Source organism: Pleurodeles waltl, chromosome 1_2 (assembly GCF_031143425.1).
Source record: "Pleurodeles waltl isolate 20211129_DDA chromosome 1_2, aPleWal1.hap1.20221129, whole genome shotgun sequence".
Lineage (NCBI taxonomy): Eukaryota > Metazoa > Chordata > Amphibia > Caudata > Salamandridae > Pleurodeles > Pleurodeles waltl.
In genome coordinates this window covers 172,275,550-172,291,693 of record NC_090437.1, presented here as the reverse complement: position 1 = coordinate 172,291,693, position 16,144 = coordinate 172,275,550, and the positions used below count along the sequence as shown (strand labels likewise).

Here is a 16,144-nt window from a genome sequence, read left to right as displayed (position 1 = left end):
TGACTGCAGGCATTGTGGATGTGCTGCTGCATGTAGGTGTGTCAGTAGTTGTGGTGGCTGCGGATGTGGTGACTGGGGTGGATGTCTGAGGGTCTGCTGTTGTGATGACTGGGGAAGATAGTTGTTGAGGCTGAATCGGTGAATGTTGGTGTGGTGACTGCACGTATGTCAGATGTAGTGTCTGTGGTGGTGGGGGTGTCAGGGCAGATAGTGACTGTTGCTGTGTCTGCAGGTGGTTGTTGTTTGTGTGCATGCCAGAGGTAGGTCTTGCGGTGCTTGTGTTTGTCAGCGCTATCCTTGGATGTTGAGGTGGATGCATGCTTGTCTGTCTGTGTGCTTTAGCTGGGTCAGAGAGGAGGAGGTGTTTGGGTTTGGGAAGAGGAAGGTGTGGGAGGAACGGAAGATAAAGGGTGACTGGCTGCTGTCAGTGTGGAGGCCAGAGCCTGAGAGGAACTCTGTAGGCCAGACAGGGTATTGTGAATGCCCTCCAGGAACGCATTACTCTACTGGACTTGAGTTGCCAGTACCTCAGTGGCACTCAGGATGGTCGACTTATCCACAGAGATTGACCTTAGGGGGTCAATAGCCTCCTCACTGAGGGCAGCAGGGCTGGCAGAGGTACCTGCTGCGAAGGAGACGCCCACCCTTCTGGGTGAGAGGGCCCAGACAAATGGGTGGGGAGCTACAGGGAGGGCGGTGGTAGAATGGAGGGTTGGCTGACAAAGATTGTGCTGGGGTGGTCCCAGAAGGGTCCGCCACCGCCAGGGAGTGTTCACTGGAGGAGGCTTCCAAAGATGAGGAAGTGGAAGATCTGGCCTCCCCATGGCACTCCCCTCACCCTCCAGGCCAACGGGTCCCTCGCTGTCAGTGGTCTCAGCACTCCAGGTCCTGTGGCCAGCAGCATCCCCACTCACCTGTGCCCTGTCTCCTTCGCCTGCCAATGCTGATGCACAGAGAGAGAAGGAGGGAGAGAGAGAGAGAGGGTCATTACATTCTTCATATACACACATGGAAACATGCACAACTGTAGGTATACATCTCCTGGCTAGGGAATCCCACATGGAACACCACATATCCTACTTCATGTCACAACATGTTACTTATGTCCATCTGTTCATGTCATCTCTCACCGATATCATAATCTATGTAAGGTACCCCAACTGGAGGCTTCCATCAATTAACCTGAAACCTATGTCAGCATGCACATCATGCCCTTGCTAAAACTGAAAATCTGTCCTAATCCTGGTTATATCTCTCCTATCACCATTAGGAACAGCAGTTGACAGATAAAACCATATCATGCATGTTCACATTCAACTCCTGACCTGTCCATGACCATAAGTAATGTACCATGCAAGTAATGACAACTCTATTGACTAACTACACAGCACCTGCCATTGCAATTGCATGCCTAGCTGAACCCTCTGTACAGATCTTACACTATGGATGCAATCCCTGATGAAGACACAACATATGGCAGTGCCATTCAGGTGCCATCTAAATCTTCTAATACATGTCTGGAGAACAGTTAAATCACTACATGTATCAAAGACCGAGATCCCCTCAACAGCCATGAAGAATTTCAGAGAAGGGATGGAAGCAGTCACCACCTGGATGAGCGAGAGCTGCCTAGAGCTGAACTCTGACAAAACTGAGATCCTCATATTGGGAACCTCCCTGTCACCTTGGGACGACTCTTGGTGGCCCTCTACATTCAGCAGGCCCCCTAACCCCACAGGCCACACAAGAAACCTTGGCGTGATCCTCGACTCAACGCTCACCATGACTAGGCAGGTCAACTCCGTCAGCTTCACCTGCTTCCACACCTTCCGACTACTCCGAAAGAGCTTCAGATGGATACCAGTCGACTGATGGAAAACCTTGACACACGCCTTAATCACAAGCAGACTTGACTGCGGCAACTCCTTCTATGCTGGAATTTCCAAGAAGAACTTAAACAAGCTGCAACAAATTTAGAATGCCACCGCCAGACTTGTCCTAGACTTCCCCTGCCGAGAACACATCACAGAACACCTGATGAACCTCCACTGACTTACCGTTGAGAAGAGGATCAACTTCAAACTCATCGTACATGCCTGCAGAGCCTTCCACGGCAGCGGACCCATGTAACTCAACCACCCCATCACCTGGTACTCCCTTTGCAGACCTCTCCGTTCATCCCAGCAGTTGCTCGCTAACGTACCCCGCATAAAGAAGTCCTCGGCTGGAGGAAGATCATTCTCATACCTGGCAGCTAAAGGTTGGAACACCTTACCAACCCACCTCAGACAGTCGCCATCGCAGCCTCAGTTCAAGAAGGACCTCAAGATTTGGCTCTTCAACTGATCTCTGAGGACCCCCCCAGCGCCTTGAGACCCTATGGGTGAGTAAAGTGCTCTAGAAATGTTTGATTGCTTGATTGATTGACTGATTGAATCCTAGAGGCTAAGTTGCAGTAACCATACACAGATACTCCACATCACACCATACATGCATGTATGTACGGCAACAGTTGCCTACCTAGCACACATGATACATCCACTGACAATCACAGACAGCACTGTAAAAATAAAAACAAAGGACAGCTAACTAATACCTATTATGGCAACTTAAATACCATGTGACATGCAGGTACAGAGCCACGACATATCAACGTGAGTGAACCCACATCATTCACACCAATCCTGACATGAATATCAGTACCAAGGTTCACACAACACACGTATCCCACTGAAAAGACATGTATACATGATGCACACATGGACCTACATCACTGCCATTACACTTACAACATGTGCCACAACAACAGTACCTTTATGAGAAATAGTAGTACAGGCAAGGCATGACATCTCGAAGTATGAAGTATGGCAAAATCAATGCCTGTCCAAATCAACTAGGCTAAGGGAAACACAGATTGTCCGACTCCACTAAATCTGACCTCAAGTTACCATTGTGACATGATGTAGGCGCATAATACCAGAGGTTGCACTAGTATTGGTAGGCCACTGGCACATATTGCATGGATGCTGCACTTAGCCCAAGGGTTGAAATGGCCAATCACTTACCTCCTCTGAAACAGCGGCATTGGGGTAATAGTAATTTGCCTACATTTCAATGGCATGGAAATGCATGGTATGCCCAAATACTCAATATCAGACATCCATAGTCGGATTTCTTTTAGTTACAACCTTTATATGCCCCAAAGGATGCATATGAAGGGACAATGAAGACCGCACCACAAACCCATATGTACAGTCAATTTCTGCCCATAACTGTTGACTGAATGAGATGCCAGACTCACATGCAGTCAATATCTGTACCAGCACAAAAGGTAACTAGGCACTATACCGCATAGGTCAGGACTCTGTAGCAAATACAGATGATGTCCATAGATGGGAGTGAACTGCCACCATAGGGTTACATATTCATATATTCAGATTTATGGACCAAGAAAAACTAGATAGGTAGGATGGTTCAGCAGCCTACATACATACATAGCTGGGTGGAGTCACGCATGGCACTGTCAATTGTCTACATGCAGACACAGATGTATCTTGACACAGGTGACCTAAACGTACACATGCAATCGCCTAGGGCCACATCTCCATCTCTTAATCAGGTAATTAGAGTACAATGTAATCCCAGTAGTCAACATACATGTAGACCTCAAACATTGTCACAGCTGCTAAAGTGTAATAGCAAGCACCAAACTATCAGAGCAAAGTACATGGTTTCTGTAAGTACTTATCCCCTTGTGGCTGCTCTACTGCCCTCCATCCACCTCAGGTTAGGCGACCAGCAAATTGCAGGCCATTAGTGGAATCAGGGTCCGATGGCCACTCCTCCCTCGTTGGGATGACATCCCCAGCTGGGACTCCGTGGTCTTCTGGGCCCATCGTCTCAGGTCCTCCCACCGCTTTCTACAATGGTGCTTCGCTGGCTATGGACCCCCAGGGTCCGCATGTGCTTGGCGATGGCACTATTGAGCATTACTGCAGAAAATGACAGTCACAGCCACCACGTACAGAACCGTCACCGCTGGCGGTCATCACCATTGGCTCAAGTCCGCCAAAGGCAGCAATGTTATCCAATGTCAAGTTGCATGGTGGTTACGACCACCTACCACCATGACAACATCCACTGGCGGACTTAGGTCACTTCCAACTGTCCAGCAAAGTAGGTCAGATGCCTGGCATTTTGGGCACGTCATTGATGGATGTGTTTTTTAATCTGTGTAATTCACCTATTCCTGTTACGACTCTGTCGTCCCATTTCTAGGGGGCGCTGTAAGGGGACTGTCGGAAGCCTGGGAATCACCTTAAACACTTATCTAGAGTCCCTTGCTGACTCCTGTTTGTTTTTCTTTTCTCCATGGCACACTTGTGTAGTACTACATTTGCTTCCTGGGACTGCAAATCCCATAATGCACAGCTTGGTAGTCAGGAAAACCCGGATTCTGTTTCCCATTGTTTTCTATGGGAGAAGTCCAGTTGCTCCTTTTCACCGGATCCTCTCCTCCAGGACTTGCAAGTGTCTGAAACTACACACACCTGAGACCTCTCCTGTGCAGCCCAGCTTGGAACTGCTTATAAGCAGCCATTTCCTCAAGATCCCCGTTGTGCATTGGAGTTTGATTCCTTTGTGTTACAGACCCTTTGTCGGATGGTGTTCCAGTTTTGTTCCTGTGCTGTTCCAGCTTGATCCTGTTTCCTGTTTCTCTGCCCTGCTCCTGATTGTTCCAGCCAGAGTCTGCCCCCTATTTCTTAGCCTTGTACATGTTTGTTTCTTCCAGAGCCTGCTCCCTGTTTCTCTGCCCTGCTTCTGCCTGGTTTCAGCCTGAATCTGCTCTCTGTTTCCCAGTCCTGTTTACTACTCATTCCTACTCCCTGTATTCCAGTCCTGTCCTTGCCTGTTCCAGCCAGAGCCTGCTCTCAGGTTCCCAGTCTATCTCTGTTTGTTCCAGCCAGAAGTTTGCACCCTGTTTTCAAGTCCTAGTCCTCCCTATACTTCAGCCTGAGCCTGTTCCCAGTTCTTGCCTCTGCCTCTTTGTTTGTTCCCTTCTGTTTCTTCTTGGTTCTTTGTGTCTGGTAAGTGTTCTATCAGTCTTCACCAGCGTATAAGTGTCCTCCTTTGTACTGGGGTTGGCTCCTGGTTTCCAGGAGGCAATTCCAGCCCCCATCCTTGTCTAGTGTTATATGTTGTCTTTCGTGCCTAACAGTGACAGTGTGCTATTGCTGTTTTCTCAGGAATCGCCACTGTGTTTCCAGCTGGGCCCACAAGAGCGTGTCCTGTGTATGTAAGTACTATCCTTGTTTGTGCTCTAGGGTCCAGAGACAGAATCACTTCTGCTGCCTCCTTTCTATGGGGCTGGCAGGGTGACTATCTGTAAGAGCAAACTGCACAGAGGCATTGAGATTCCCTGTCACTGTGGGAGGTTCTGTGCCTTACTCTGTGTACAACCCCAGCGTGTTTGTCCACTAGTAATCCGTTTCCTATTTGTTCACACAAGGGTTGCTCTGCTTTTACTTTCCTGTTTCCTGTGTCTGTCCATAGCTGTCCTTTCCGTGTATGCCTTTAGCTGCTCTTCTGCCCCAGTATACTACCTCTTTAGGATATTCGGTGACCTCAAGGGGTGTCCAAACCAGAGTCCTGATCAGACCCGCCCTAAACCGTGACAATTCCATCAAAAGAGCTGTAGATACACATGTAGGGTCATCATGTATGTGCAGCATAGTGGTCATATATTTACCAGCTGATGTGATGAGGGAGTACATATGGTGAGAACCATGTAAAGCTACTCTGAGATACATCAAATCAAATCAAATCATTAGCATTTATAAAGCGCGCTACTCACCCGTGCGGGTCTCAAGGTGCTAGGGACAAAGGGGGTGGTTATCGCTGCTCGAACAGCCAGGTCTTTAGGAGTCTCCGGAAAGCGGAGTGGTCCTGGGTGGTACTGAGGCTGGTGGGGAGGGAGTTCCAGGTCTTGGCCGCCAGGAAGGAGAAAGATCTCCCACCTGCCGTGGAGCGTCGGATGCGAGGGACGGTGGCGAGTGCGAGGCCAGAGGAGCGGAGGGGGAGGGTGGGGACGTAGAAGTTGAGGCATCTGTTGAGGTATTCCGGTCCCTTGTCGTGGAGGGCTTTGTGTGCGTGGGTGAGAAGTCGGAAGGTGATCCTTTTGCTGACTGGGAGCCAATGCAGGTGTCTCAGGTGTGCGGAGATGTGGCTGCTGCGGGGTACGTCGAGGATGAGGCGGGCCGAGGCGTTTTGAATGCGTTGTAGGCGATTTTGGAGTTTGGCTGTGGTCCCGGCGTAGAGGGTGTTGCCGTTGTCCAGGCGGCTCATGACGAGGGCGTGGGTCACGGTTTTTCTGGTGTCGGCGGGGATCCAGCGGAAGATCTTGCGGAGCATGCGGAGGGTGAGGAAGCAGGCGGAGGACACGGCGTTGACTTGCTTGGTCATGGTGAGAAGAGGGTCCAAGATTAAGCTGAGGTTGCGGGCGTGGTCTGCGGGGGTCGGTGCGGTGCCGAGGGCAGTGGGCCACCAGGAGTCGTCCCAGGCGGACGGGGTATTGCCGAGGATGAGGACTTCCGTTTTTTCAGAGTTCAGCTTTAGGCGGCTGAGCCTCATCCAATCTGCGACGTCCTTCATACCCTCTTGTAGGTTGGTCTTGGCGCTGGCGGGGTCCTTGGTGAGGGAGAGTATAAGTTGGGTGTCGTCGGCGTAGGAGGTGATGATGATGTCGTGCTTGCGTACGATGTTGGCGAGGGGGCTCATGTAGACATTGAAGAGTGTTGGGCTGAGTGATGAGCCTTGAGGTACGCCGCAGATGATCTCAGTGGGTTCTGAGCGAAACGGAGGGAGGTAGACTCTTTGGGAGCGGTTTGCGAGGAAGGAGGCGATCCAGTCCAGGGCCTGGTCTTGGATCCCGGTGGAGCGGAGGCGGGTGATTAGGGTGCGGTGACAGACGGTGTCAAAGGCAGCCGAGAGGTCGAGAAGAATGAGGGCGACTGTTTCACCGTTGTCCATCAGGGTTCTGATGTCGTCTGTGACTGAGATGAGGGCGGTTTCAGTGCTGTGGTTGGTTCGGAATCCGGTCTGTGAGGGGTCGAGCAGGTTGTTTTCCTCCAGGAAGGTGGTCAGCTGTTTGTTGACGGTCTTCTCTATTACTTTGGCTGGGAAAGGCAGAAGGGAGATGGGGCGGAAGTTTTTCAGGTCGCTCGGGTCAGCCGTAGGTTTCTTTAGTAGGGCGTTGACTTCGGCGTGTTTCCAGCATTCGGGGAAGGTAGCAGAAGAAAAAGAAGAGTTGATGACGGTCTGGAGGTGCGGGGCGATGATGTCGTCGGCTTTGTTAAAGATGAAGTGCGGGCAGGGGTCCGAAGGGGCGCCGGAGTGGATAGAGTTCATGATGGATTTGGTTTCTTCCGTGCTGATGTGGGTCCAGTTGTTGAGGGTGATGGTTGGGGATGTGGGTTCGGTGGTGTTTGGTTGGGTCTGGTGTCCGAAGCTGTCGTGGAGGTCGCTGATCTTGCGATGGAAGAAAGTGGCGAGGGATTCGCATAGATCCTGTGAGGGCGTGACGGCGTTGGCGTTGGCGCTGGGGTTGGAGAACTCCTTGACGATGCTGAAGAGTTCTCTGCTGTTGTGGCTGTTTTTGTCCAGTCTGTCGGTGAAAAAATTCCTTTTTGCAGCGCGGATCAGGTGGTGGTGTTCGCGGGTAGCGTTCTTGAGGGCGGTCATGTTGTCAGCGGTGCGGTCCTTGCGCCAGGCTTTCTCAAGTGCGCGACAAGTTTTCTTTGATTCTTTGAGGGTGTCAGAGAACCAGAGGGGTTTCTTGGTGTTGTTCTGTCGCTGCGAGCGTTTGAGGGGAGCAAGGTTGTCTGCGCAGTTGGAGATCCAGTTTGTGAGGTTGAGGGCTGCGTCGTTGGGGTCGGTGGTGAGGGTGGGTTGGTTGGCGGCGAGTGCGGAGAAGAGTTGCTCTTCAGGGATCTTGTTCCACTGTCGGCGAGGGATGGGTTGAGTGCGGAGGTGGCGGGTCTTGCGTCGGAATGTGAAGTGGACGCAGCTGTGGTCGGTCCAATGAAGGGCGGAGGCGTGGCTGAAGAAGACGTGTTTGCTGGCGGAGAAGATAGGGTCGAGTGTGTGTCCGGCGATGTGGGTGGCAGTGTTCACCAGTTGTTTGAGGCCGAGGTTGGCGAGGTTGTCGAGCAGGGTGGTGGTGTTGGGGTCGTTGTTTTGTTCCAGATGGAAGTTGAGGTCGCCTAGGAGGATGTAGTCCGGTGAGGCGAGGGCGTGCGGGGAGATGAAGTCGGCGATGGCGTCGCTGAAAGGGGCGCGAGGTCCGGGAGGACGGTAGACGAGGGATCCTCTGAGGGTGGTCCTCGGGTCGGTGCGAATCTGAAAATGCAGGTGTTCAGCGGCGAGAGGGGAGTCTTCAGTGGAGGTGGTGACGCTGATGGAGTCTTTGAAGACGATGGCGATACCTCCTCCTACTTGGTTGGTGCGGTCTTTCCTGGAGATCTTGTAGCCTTCGGGGATGGCGGTGGCGATGTCTGGAGCAGAGGAGGCGTTCATCCAGGTTTCCGTGATGAAGGCGACGTCCGGTGCTGTGGAGTCTAGGAGGTCCCAGAGTTCAACGGCGTGTTTGTGAACGGAGCGAGCGTTGACTAGGATGCACTTGAGGTGGTTGATAGCGCGTGGGCTTGTGGTCGTAGTTGTTGCGTGGTGGAAGATGCGTTTGCAGGAGTTGCAGGCGAAGGGTCCATGGGTGCGTTTGGGGTGAGCTTGGAAGCAGGTGTTGGAGCGTCCTGGGTTGCGGGCATGGAGGGTGGTGGGGTCGTAGCGGATCATTGGGGCTTGGGAGAGCTGGGGACCAGGGGTCGTGGCGCTGGGCGCGGGCCAGGCGCGGACGGGTGCAGACGGGCTTGCCTCTGGCGCACCCGCTGCGCGTTCGCGCAGCGGCCGCCATATGAGGTAGGAGGAGGGGAAGGGGTCAGCTGGGGGCGAATGGGAGCTGGGGGGCGGGGGCGTGCAGGAGGTCGCGGCGGGAAAGCGCGAGGGAGGGGGGGGACAGGTAGAGTGAGAAGAGCTGGGGGAGGGCAGTTTAAGGGTGGAGGGGGGAGAGTGTTAGGAGGTTTAGGAGATTAGGGAGAAAGATAGGTGTAGGGTTGTGAAGATAAGGGAGGGGGGTTGTAGAGGTGGGTGAGGGTGAGAGGTAGAGTGAGAGGATAGGAAGATAGGTAATAGAGGGGGTGGCGGGAGGGGGGGAGATAGAGAAATAGGTACAGAGAAAAGGTAGATAGAGAAATCGATAGATAGGGAAAAAGATAGAGAGATAGGAAGATAGGAGGAGGTGGAGAGTGAGGGAGTTGGATAGTGGGATAGAGAGATGGAGAGATAGGTAGATAGGAGGAGTGAGGGAGGTAGAAAGTGAACGGGTCAGATCGGGGAGATAGAGGGGGGGATGCGAGTGGGGGAGGGGGATGAGGCAGGAGCAGGAGGGCAGGCGCGGGGAGAAGAGGACGGAGGAGGCAGAAGAGCCGAAGGCAGAAGACAAGAAGACAAGAAGAAAAGAAGAACAGAAGAAAAGAAGAACAGAAGAAAAGAAGAACAGAAGAACAGAAGGACAGAAGACCGGAAGGACTGAAGACCGGAAGGACTGAAGACCGGAAGAGCAGAAGACCGGAAGAACAGAAGAAACACAGAAGAACAGAGAGGAAGACAGAAGAACAGAGAGGAAGACAGAAGAACAGAGAGGAAGACAGAAGAACAGAGAGGAAGACAGAAGAACACCGAGGAGGACAGAAGAACACCGAGGAGGACAGAAGAACACCGAGGAGGACAGAAGAAGACAAAGGAACACAGAAGAAGACAGAGGAACACAGAAGAACACGGAGGAAGATACAAAAAACGAAGAAACAGAGGGCAGAAGACCACAGCAGAAGATGAGGAAGAAGAGAAGAGGAGAGAAGACGGGGAGAAGAGGAGTACAGAAGAGGAATACAGACGAGGAGCGAGGAGGAAGAACAGAGAAGAAGAAAAGAGGAAAAGAAGCAGGAGCAGGAGAGAGGGTGAGTAGCGCGGGGCAGAACGAGGGGCTGGGAGGTGGGGGGTACTTACTGTGGGGTGGGTCTCAGGATACATAGGCCTGTGGTAGATATTGGTAGGTTACAAGACATGTGTGAATAGTGCAGGACAGCAAAATCTCACACACATGTCCACAAACATTAGTTTCATATGTACATTCCCATTTACATGTTATCCAGTGTGCAGCATTGATGCTAGAATCAGTGCATATCTATGGTCTGTTCTGCATATGTCAGAAGTGCTGCGCATCCTCAACAGAAGTTAGGTGTCAGGTAATATACAATGTGTAAATGATGTATGTATATTGCAAAACTCATAGTATATTCACTTCTCTCTACATAGTAATGCTGCCATGAGGAGAGTGAGACAATCACCAGTGTACCGTTCACTAGTAGATCTGGAATCGTCATACCATCATGGGTCTTTGTACTCAGTTGGAGCCAGAGCGGATGCCTCCCATTCGCAAACCCTATGGCATACCTCCCATCTTTCAAGTCTCGTCAATGCTACACTTCCTGGCCACAGGGTCTTTTCAGAATACTGTTGCCTTAGCAGCAGGGATGTATCAACCCATGTTCATTTTGGTGTTGAAGGATGTACTGTGTGCATTGTTGAAACACCTGGATAGCTACATCAGTCTGCCTTCAACGTGAAGGCAGACTTTTATGATATGGGACACATTCGTCATGTGGTTGGAGCCATTGATGGCACCCATTCTGCCCTGGTCCATCCCAGTGCCAATGAACAGGTGTATAGGAACTGGAAGAACTACCACTCAATCAACGTGAAGTTGGTGTGTCTGGCAGACAAGTACATCTCACAAGTAACAGCCAAGTTTCCAGGATCTGTGCATGATTCCTACATCATGAGGAACAGCAATGTCCCACATCTAATGGCACGACTACAAACAGAGGGGGCCTGGCTGCTTGGTAAGTTTGCATTGTAGTGTGTGACTGTGAGTTATGTCTCCTGTCATCCCAGTCGAGCCAGTCCCACATACAGCATTTGAGTTGTTCGACCATTGTGTACACAGGTGATTTCGACTATCCAAATTGTCCTTGGCTGTTGACACCATTGAGGTACCCAGCCACGCCAGGGGAACTCCGTTACACTGAGGCCCAAGGGAGGACAAGGCATGTAATCAAATGAACATTTGGGCTCCTGAAGGCAAGATTCAGGTCCCTGGACCTATCTGGAGGAGCCCTCTTCTACTCTCCCAAAAGGTATGCCAAATAATTGTTGCCTGCTGCATGCTCCACAATCTAGCCCTGAGACATCAGATACCATTGATTGCAGATGAGGGGGAGGCAACTGCACCTGTTGGTGAAAATGCTGATATGGCAAGTGATGAAGAGCCAGAGGAAGGAGGAACAGGGGACTCTAGGGCAAATCTCATCAATCAGTACTTCAACTGACATACAGGTATATAAAGTGGACCTTTTGATGTGCACAACTTGAAGTAGATGGCTGCCATTACACCTCCTGACTTGCTTCATCAGTGGAGGAGTCATGAGTTCCAGTTCCTACGTGTGAGTTGTGGATGCAGACTGATAGATTGTAAAGTGTACAGTAAATTATGTTCTGCTTTGTCATGTACAGTTACATCAGATCCTAACATACACTTCTGTAATGGACTACTCGGTATTGAGCCATGTTTCCTGCATTCTCCTATCCTCTTTTCCTTCCACTCACAGATAAAGCCATTTCCTTTTTTGGTTCTGAAAACTAGTTTCCAGGTATTCATTGCCATTAGGCAATGGTAATTGCTGACAGCCATGAGAGGTGTACCAGACAGATAGCTGATAAAATGGATGTAGGTCCAGTGGGTGGTACCTTGTTTGTACTTCCGCCATACAATTGGGGTTGTGACTGTTTAATCCTTTCCTATTACCAGTGGGATTGGGGGATGTGAAATGGTCTATTATGTTTCAGTTGTAGTTAGTGGCCCATGTGTGATGTTTGCATCATGGCCTGTGGCTTCACAATGGGTGGGGTACTTAGTGATCAGCTTGGGACCTAGCTGTTTTTTTTATACTGACGTTGCTGTCCAAGGTGCAGGTAACTGTATACTGAGAAACGTGAGTGAAATTCCTAAAGATATGGGGCCTACGTTTAAGTACTGTGTTCCTCTGTGATGATCTTTGTGTGTTCCATGGTATATGTCAATATGTAGCTATGGTATGGTTATGTGAAGAGCCTGTACCTGGTGATGTATTGGTCCAATCTGGGTGACCTGCTTTGCAGGTAGTCTGCCTTGGGCATGACTTTTATCTGTAAATGTGCTTAGTATGCCACCATGCCTTCCATCCTGATGGTACCTTCCGTCATGCTCTAATTGCAGATTGGAATACTGACTATACACTGGTGTTTCACCCTCTCTAACATCTGACCTGTGACATTTCTGTTGTCATGTGTGTCCTGCTGAGGGCGCATCCGTCTGATGGCCATTACACTGCCTGTTTGATTCAGGGGGGCATTGCCAAACCACAAGCATGACAATTGTTGTTGTATCATTAAAGACACATATAGAGTAGCTGTGTCCAAATGTGCTTTATTGTGCATTTCAGAATAGAAAAGAGCCAAATTAAATGTGAATAAATAAACAAAAAGATGATGAGTGAAGTCATGGTATATGGATTCATCAGAGTAGCAGCTACAACAGTTTGTTACACATGTCCTGAGTCCTTTTACCATGGGAAATTTGAGTTACGTCTCAGAACAGTCAACAGGGTGTCTCAGTGGCACACAAGGGTGACAGATCAGGAGAGGTTCACTTCCTGGCAGTGGGTTTGGTCTTGGCATCTGCTCCAGCCGGATGTCTGGGTTGACGTCCACTTTTGCGGGCTGGTTCTTCAGCTGTAGAAGGGGGGTGTCTGAGGCAGGTGGTTCCCCTGGCAGGGCCTCCATTCCACTAGCTGTCACTGATGTAGATGGGCAGATGTTACGTTGCTAATGGAAGGGACCTGAAGGTGTGTTGAGAAACCATGCAGGGTGGTGTTGATGTCCCTCAGCACCCCTGCAATGGAAGCCATGTGGGCATTTTGGGCCTGCCACTGCTGCATGTGGTATTCCCACTGCAGCCTTTGGTTTTCCCCCAACATGGTGATAATTTTGCCCATCCTGTCCTGGGATCTTTGGAATGACCCCAAGACTTGGGAGATGGTTTCCTGGTCAGTGGGGTCCCTTGGAGGCCCCATCCTCTGCATCCCTCCCACGCACCCTGGCACGGTGTGCACACTCCCAGCGGTAGCAGGAACATCATTGTCTGGGGTATCAAGGTTCGACTCCGGTCCCTGTACTGTGGGGCACACAATCAATTGAACAGTCCTTGGGACAAAGGGATGGGGGTGAATAGTTGGCTGTGATATGGATGCCCCAGAGGTTGGAGGGATTGATGTGGGCAGGGAGTCGTTGACTGACCAGATGGACCAGGTTGTTCCGTCACTGTCCAGCAGACATCTAGGCGTGTTCTCCTTACTGGGGCCTTCCTCCTGAGGGGGACTGGCAGTCTCTTATATCGTCTCCATGGTGGCAATGGCAGGGTTACCTGTGGAGGGATGGAGGCACAGAGTTCAGGTTAGAAAGTGTGTATGGTTACCTCTCTGTGAGATGCAGACAGTGGCTTAACATGATTCCCTGCAATGACATTGACAGATGGTGTACAGCATACCTTTGTTTTACGCACAACTCTGTGACTGATTTCCGTATTCCATGTTGGGAGCTTTAATTCAAGTTTGGTACATATTGCACTGCGGATGATTTCTGATTTTATCTGGTAATTGACTTGCCTGTTTAGCGCTTGTTACCTAGTGAATATTCAGGCTTGCTAGATGTCACACGTTATAGCTGCAAATTGCACAATGGTGTCCTAGTGGGAACACAGTATGTGAGTATGCAAGGCTAATAGTCCTGTCGCTGGATGTTGTGCATGTGCATTGTGTTGGAGTCTGCCATCTTACTTTCCAACCCAGGTCACTCTGTTTAAGCCTTGAGGATATGGATCTGTGGTCATTAGGAATGGTCACTGAGCTGTAGCTGTGTTTTGCTGTGGTTGCTATTGTGAGCATGCCATTGCATTGCTGTCATTGCCATGTACTGGTCCTCACTAGAACAATCTAGGTGGTGTGTCTCATACTTCAGTTGTACACGCATTACATGCATGCATTACATGTGATGTGTTGTGCACATGCCAGGTTTTCACATTGATGGATTAGTGCATTCTGTGAGTAGTAGTGATATGATTAGCCAGTACTTGACGTGCCTTTGCCTAGGGCTGTGTGGGCAGTTGGGCTGAGTAGGGTGGTGGCATGCAGGAGAGGGGCATTAGGTGATTAGGTTGTGGGTTTAGTGGGACATTCAGTTAATTAGAGAGTATTTGGGAGGTGAGTAAGCATGCAGGACAAGACAAATGTATAACATGGATGTTGTGGTTTCTTTCCAGACTTCAGTCCCCCAGTTATTCCGTTCAGGCCCTCTGGATGCAGTATGTCCAAGACTGTCTCCTTCCAAGATGTGAACTGTGCGGGAGGAGGTGGGGGCCCACCGCCAGTATTCTGCACAGTGATCTGATGGTGTGATGCTATGGAACTCGCCTTCCCCCGTAGATCGTTCCACCTCTTCCTGATGTCATCCTTGTGCGTGAATGGCTGTCTACTGAATTGACCCTGTTGACTATCCTTTGTCACAACTCAATTTTCCTGGCAATCAATGTTTGTTGGACCTGTGCTCCAAACAGTTATGGCTCTACACTGACAATTTCAACCACTATGACCCGCAACACGTCAGTGAAACGTGGGTGTTTTTGTGGGGACCTAGTAGTGGTTGTGTAGACGGTGTGTGGGGGTGTTGTGAGTGTAAGGGTGCAGCGTTAGGTGATTGGTGAGGTATGGGTGCTGCGTTGTGAGGGTGAGACGGTTGTCGTGGATTGTGTGTGCTCTTTATGTGTGTAATGTGTTAGTTGTGCTTGTGTGTGCTGAGTGTGATGTATGTGTGCCTATAGTGTAAGGGTGATATCTTAATATAATTGCCTGCTCTCGGTGTCTCTGAATGGAGTTTTTGTTGCAAAAGGTCGTGGGTTTTGTGGGGGTGTGTTATATGGGGCAGTGAGTAGGTGTGTCGGGTGTATGGATGTGTGTCAGGTGTGGGTATTCAGACTAACCAATGTGGTGTTGTGTTCTGACAGTAGTGAGTTGTGATCGCTGAAGTTCGCACCACCAATGGTATTTCCGCCACGGAATTACAGGTGTGCTGATTTGCAGCTCATAATCTGGTGGATGGATTTTGATGGGCTGGCTGTGTTGGTGGTGAAACCGCCTTTTTCCTGCCCTCCAGTGTCCTGGCTGTTTTGGACTTTTGGCTGTTTTTTGGCTGTCTTCACAGTGTGACTGTTAATAAGGCGGTTGGATTACTGCCAAACCTGTAAGGAGGCCCATAATGTTTTGAAATGTAATTGTTAATATTTTTTATGTTTCAGAATATATATCAAGTTCAACAGAACAGAAAACGTGCTCACTCAGGATACGGTGAAAGATAACTTTACTCCAACAAGACGCATTTTGGCCATCAGAGTGGCCATGCTCACATGTAGTATCTCAAGAAAGTGTGAAGGTGTATACACAGTCAGAACACTAAACAGTGAAGACGGACAAAAACAAGTAGAGTGCACCAAAATAAACAGAAAACGTGGCACCATCTTTTTGCTGTGAATATTACAAGTTCAAAGTGTGGCATACAGGAAGATAAATGTTGGTGTTGAATCAGCCTCACAGTACAATATAAAAAACTAAACAATAAGAATTACACCTGTAAAAGACAATAATGTGTGGTCCGGCAAGTAAAGTGTGTATTACCATATTGGATGTGTAATAATGAGAGCTAGAACGAGAATGGTGAAGGATCCAAGGTCATAAAGAAATCCAATGGAAGGTATCTAAATGTATAAGCATGCATTCAAGATGTACATCAATATCAGACCATATGATAAATGACATGCGTAGAAGTGCGTCAGGCCAGGTGTCTGCCCTGTTTGTACAACGTGTGATGTATATACACCGTCACA

The 16,144-nt window shown here is 49.9% G+C and overlaps 1 protein-coding gene across 1 annotated transcript in view; it reads left to right on the top strand.

The window, feature by feature from the left end:
* LOC138299183 (zinc finger protein 282-like) overlaps positions 1–16,144 on the top strand; it is a 66,990-nt gene that overhangs the window by 9,904 nt on the left and 40,942 nt on the right. The window lies entirely within an intron of this gene.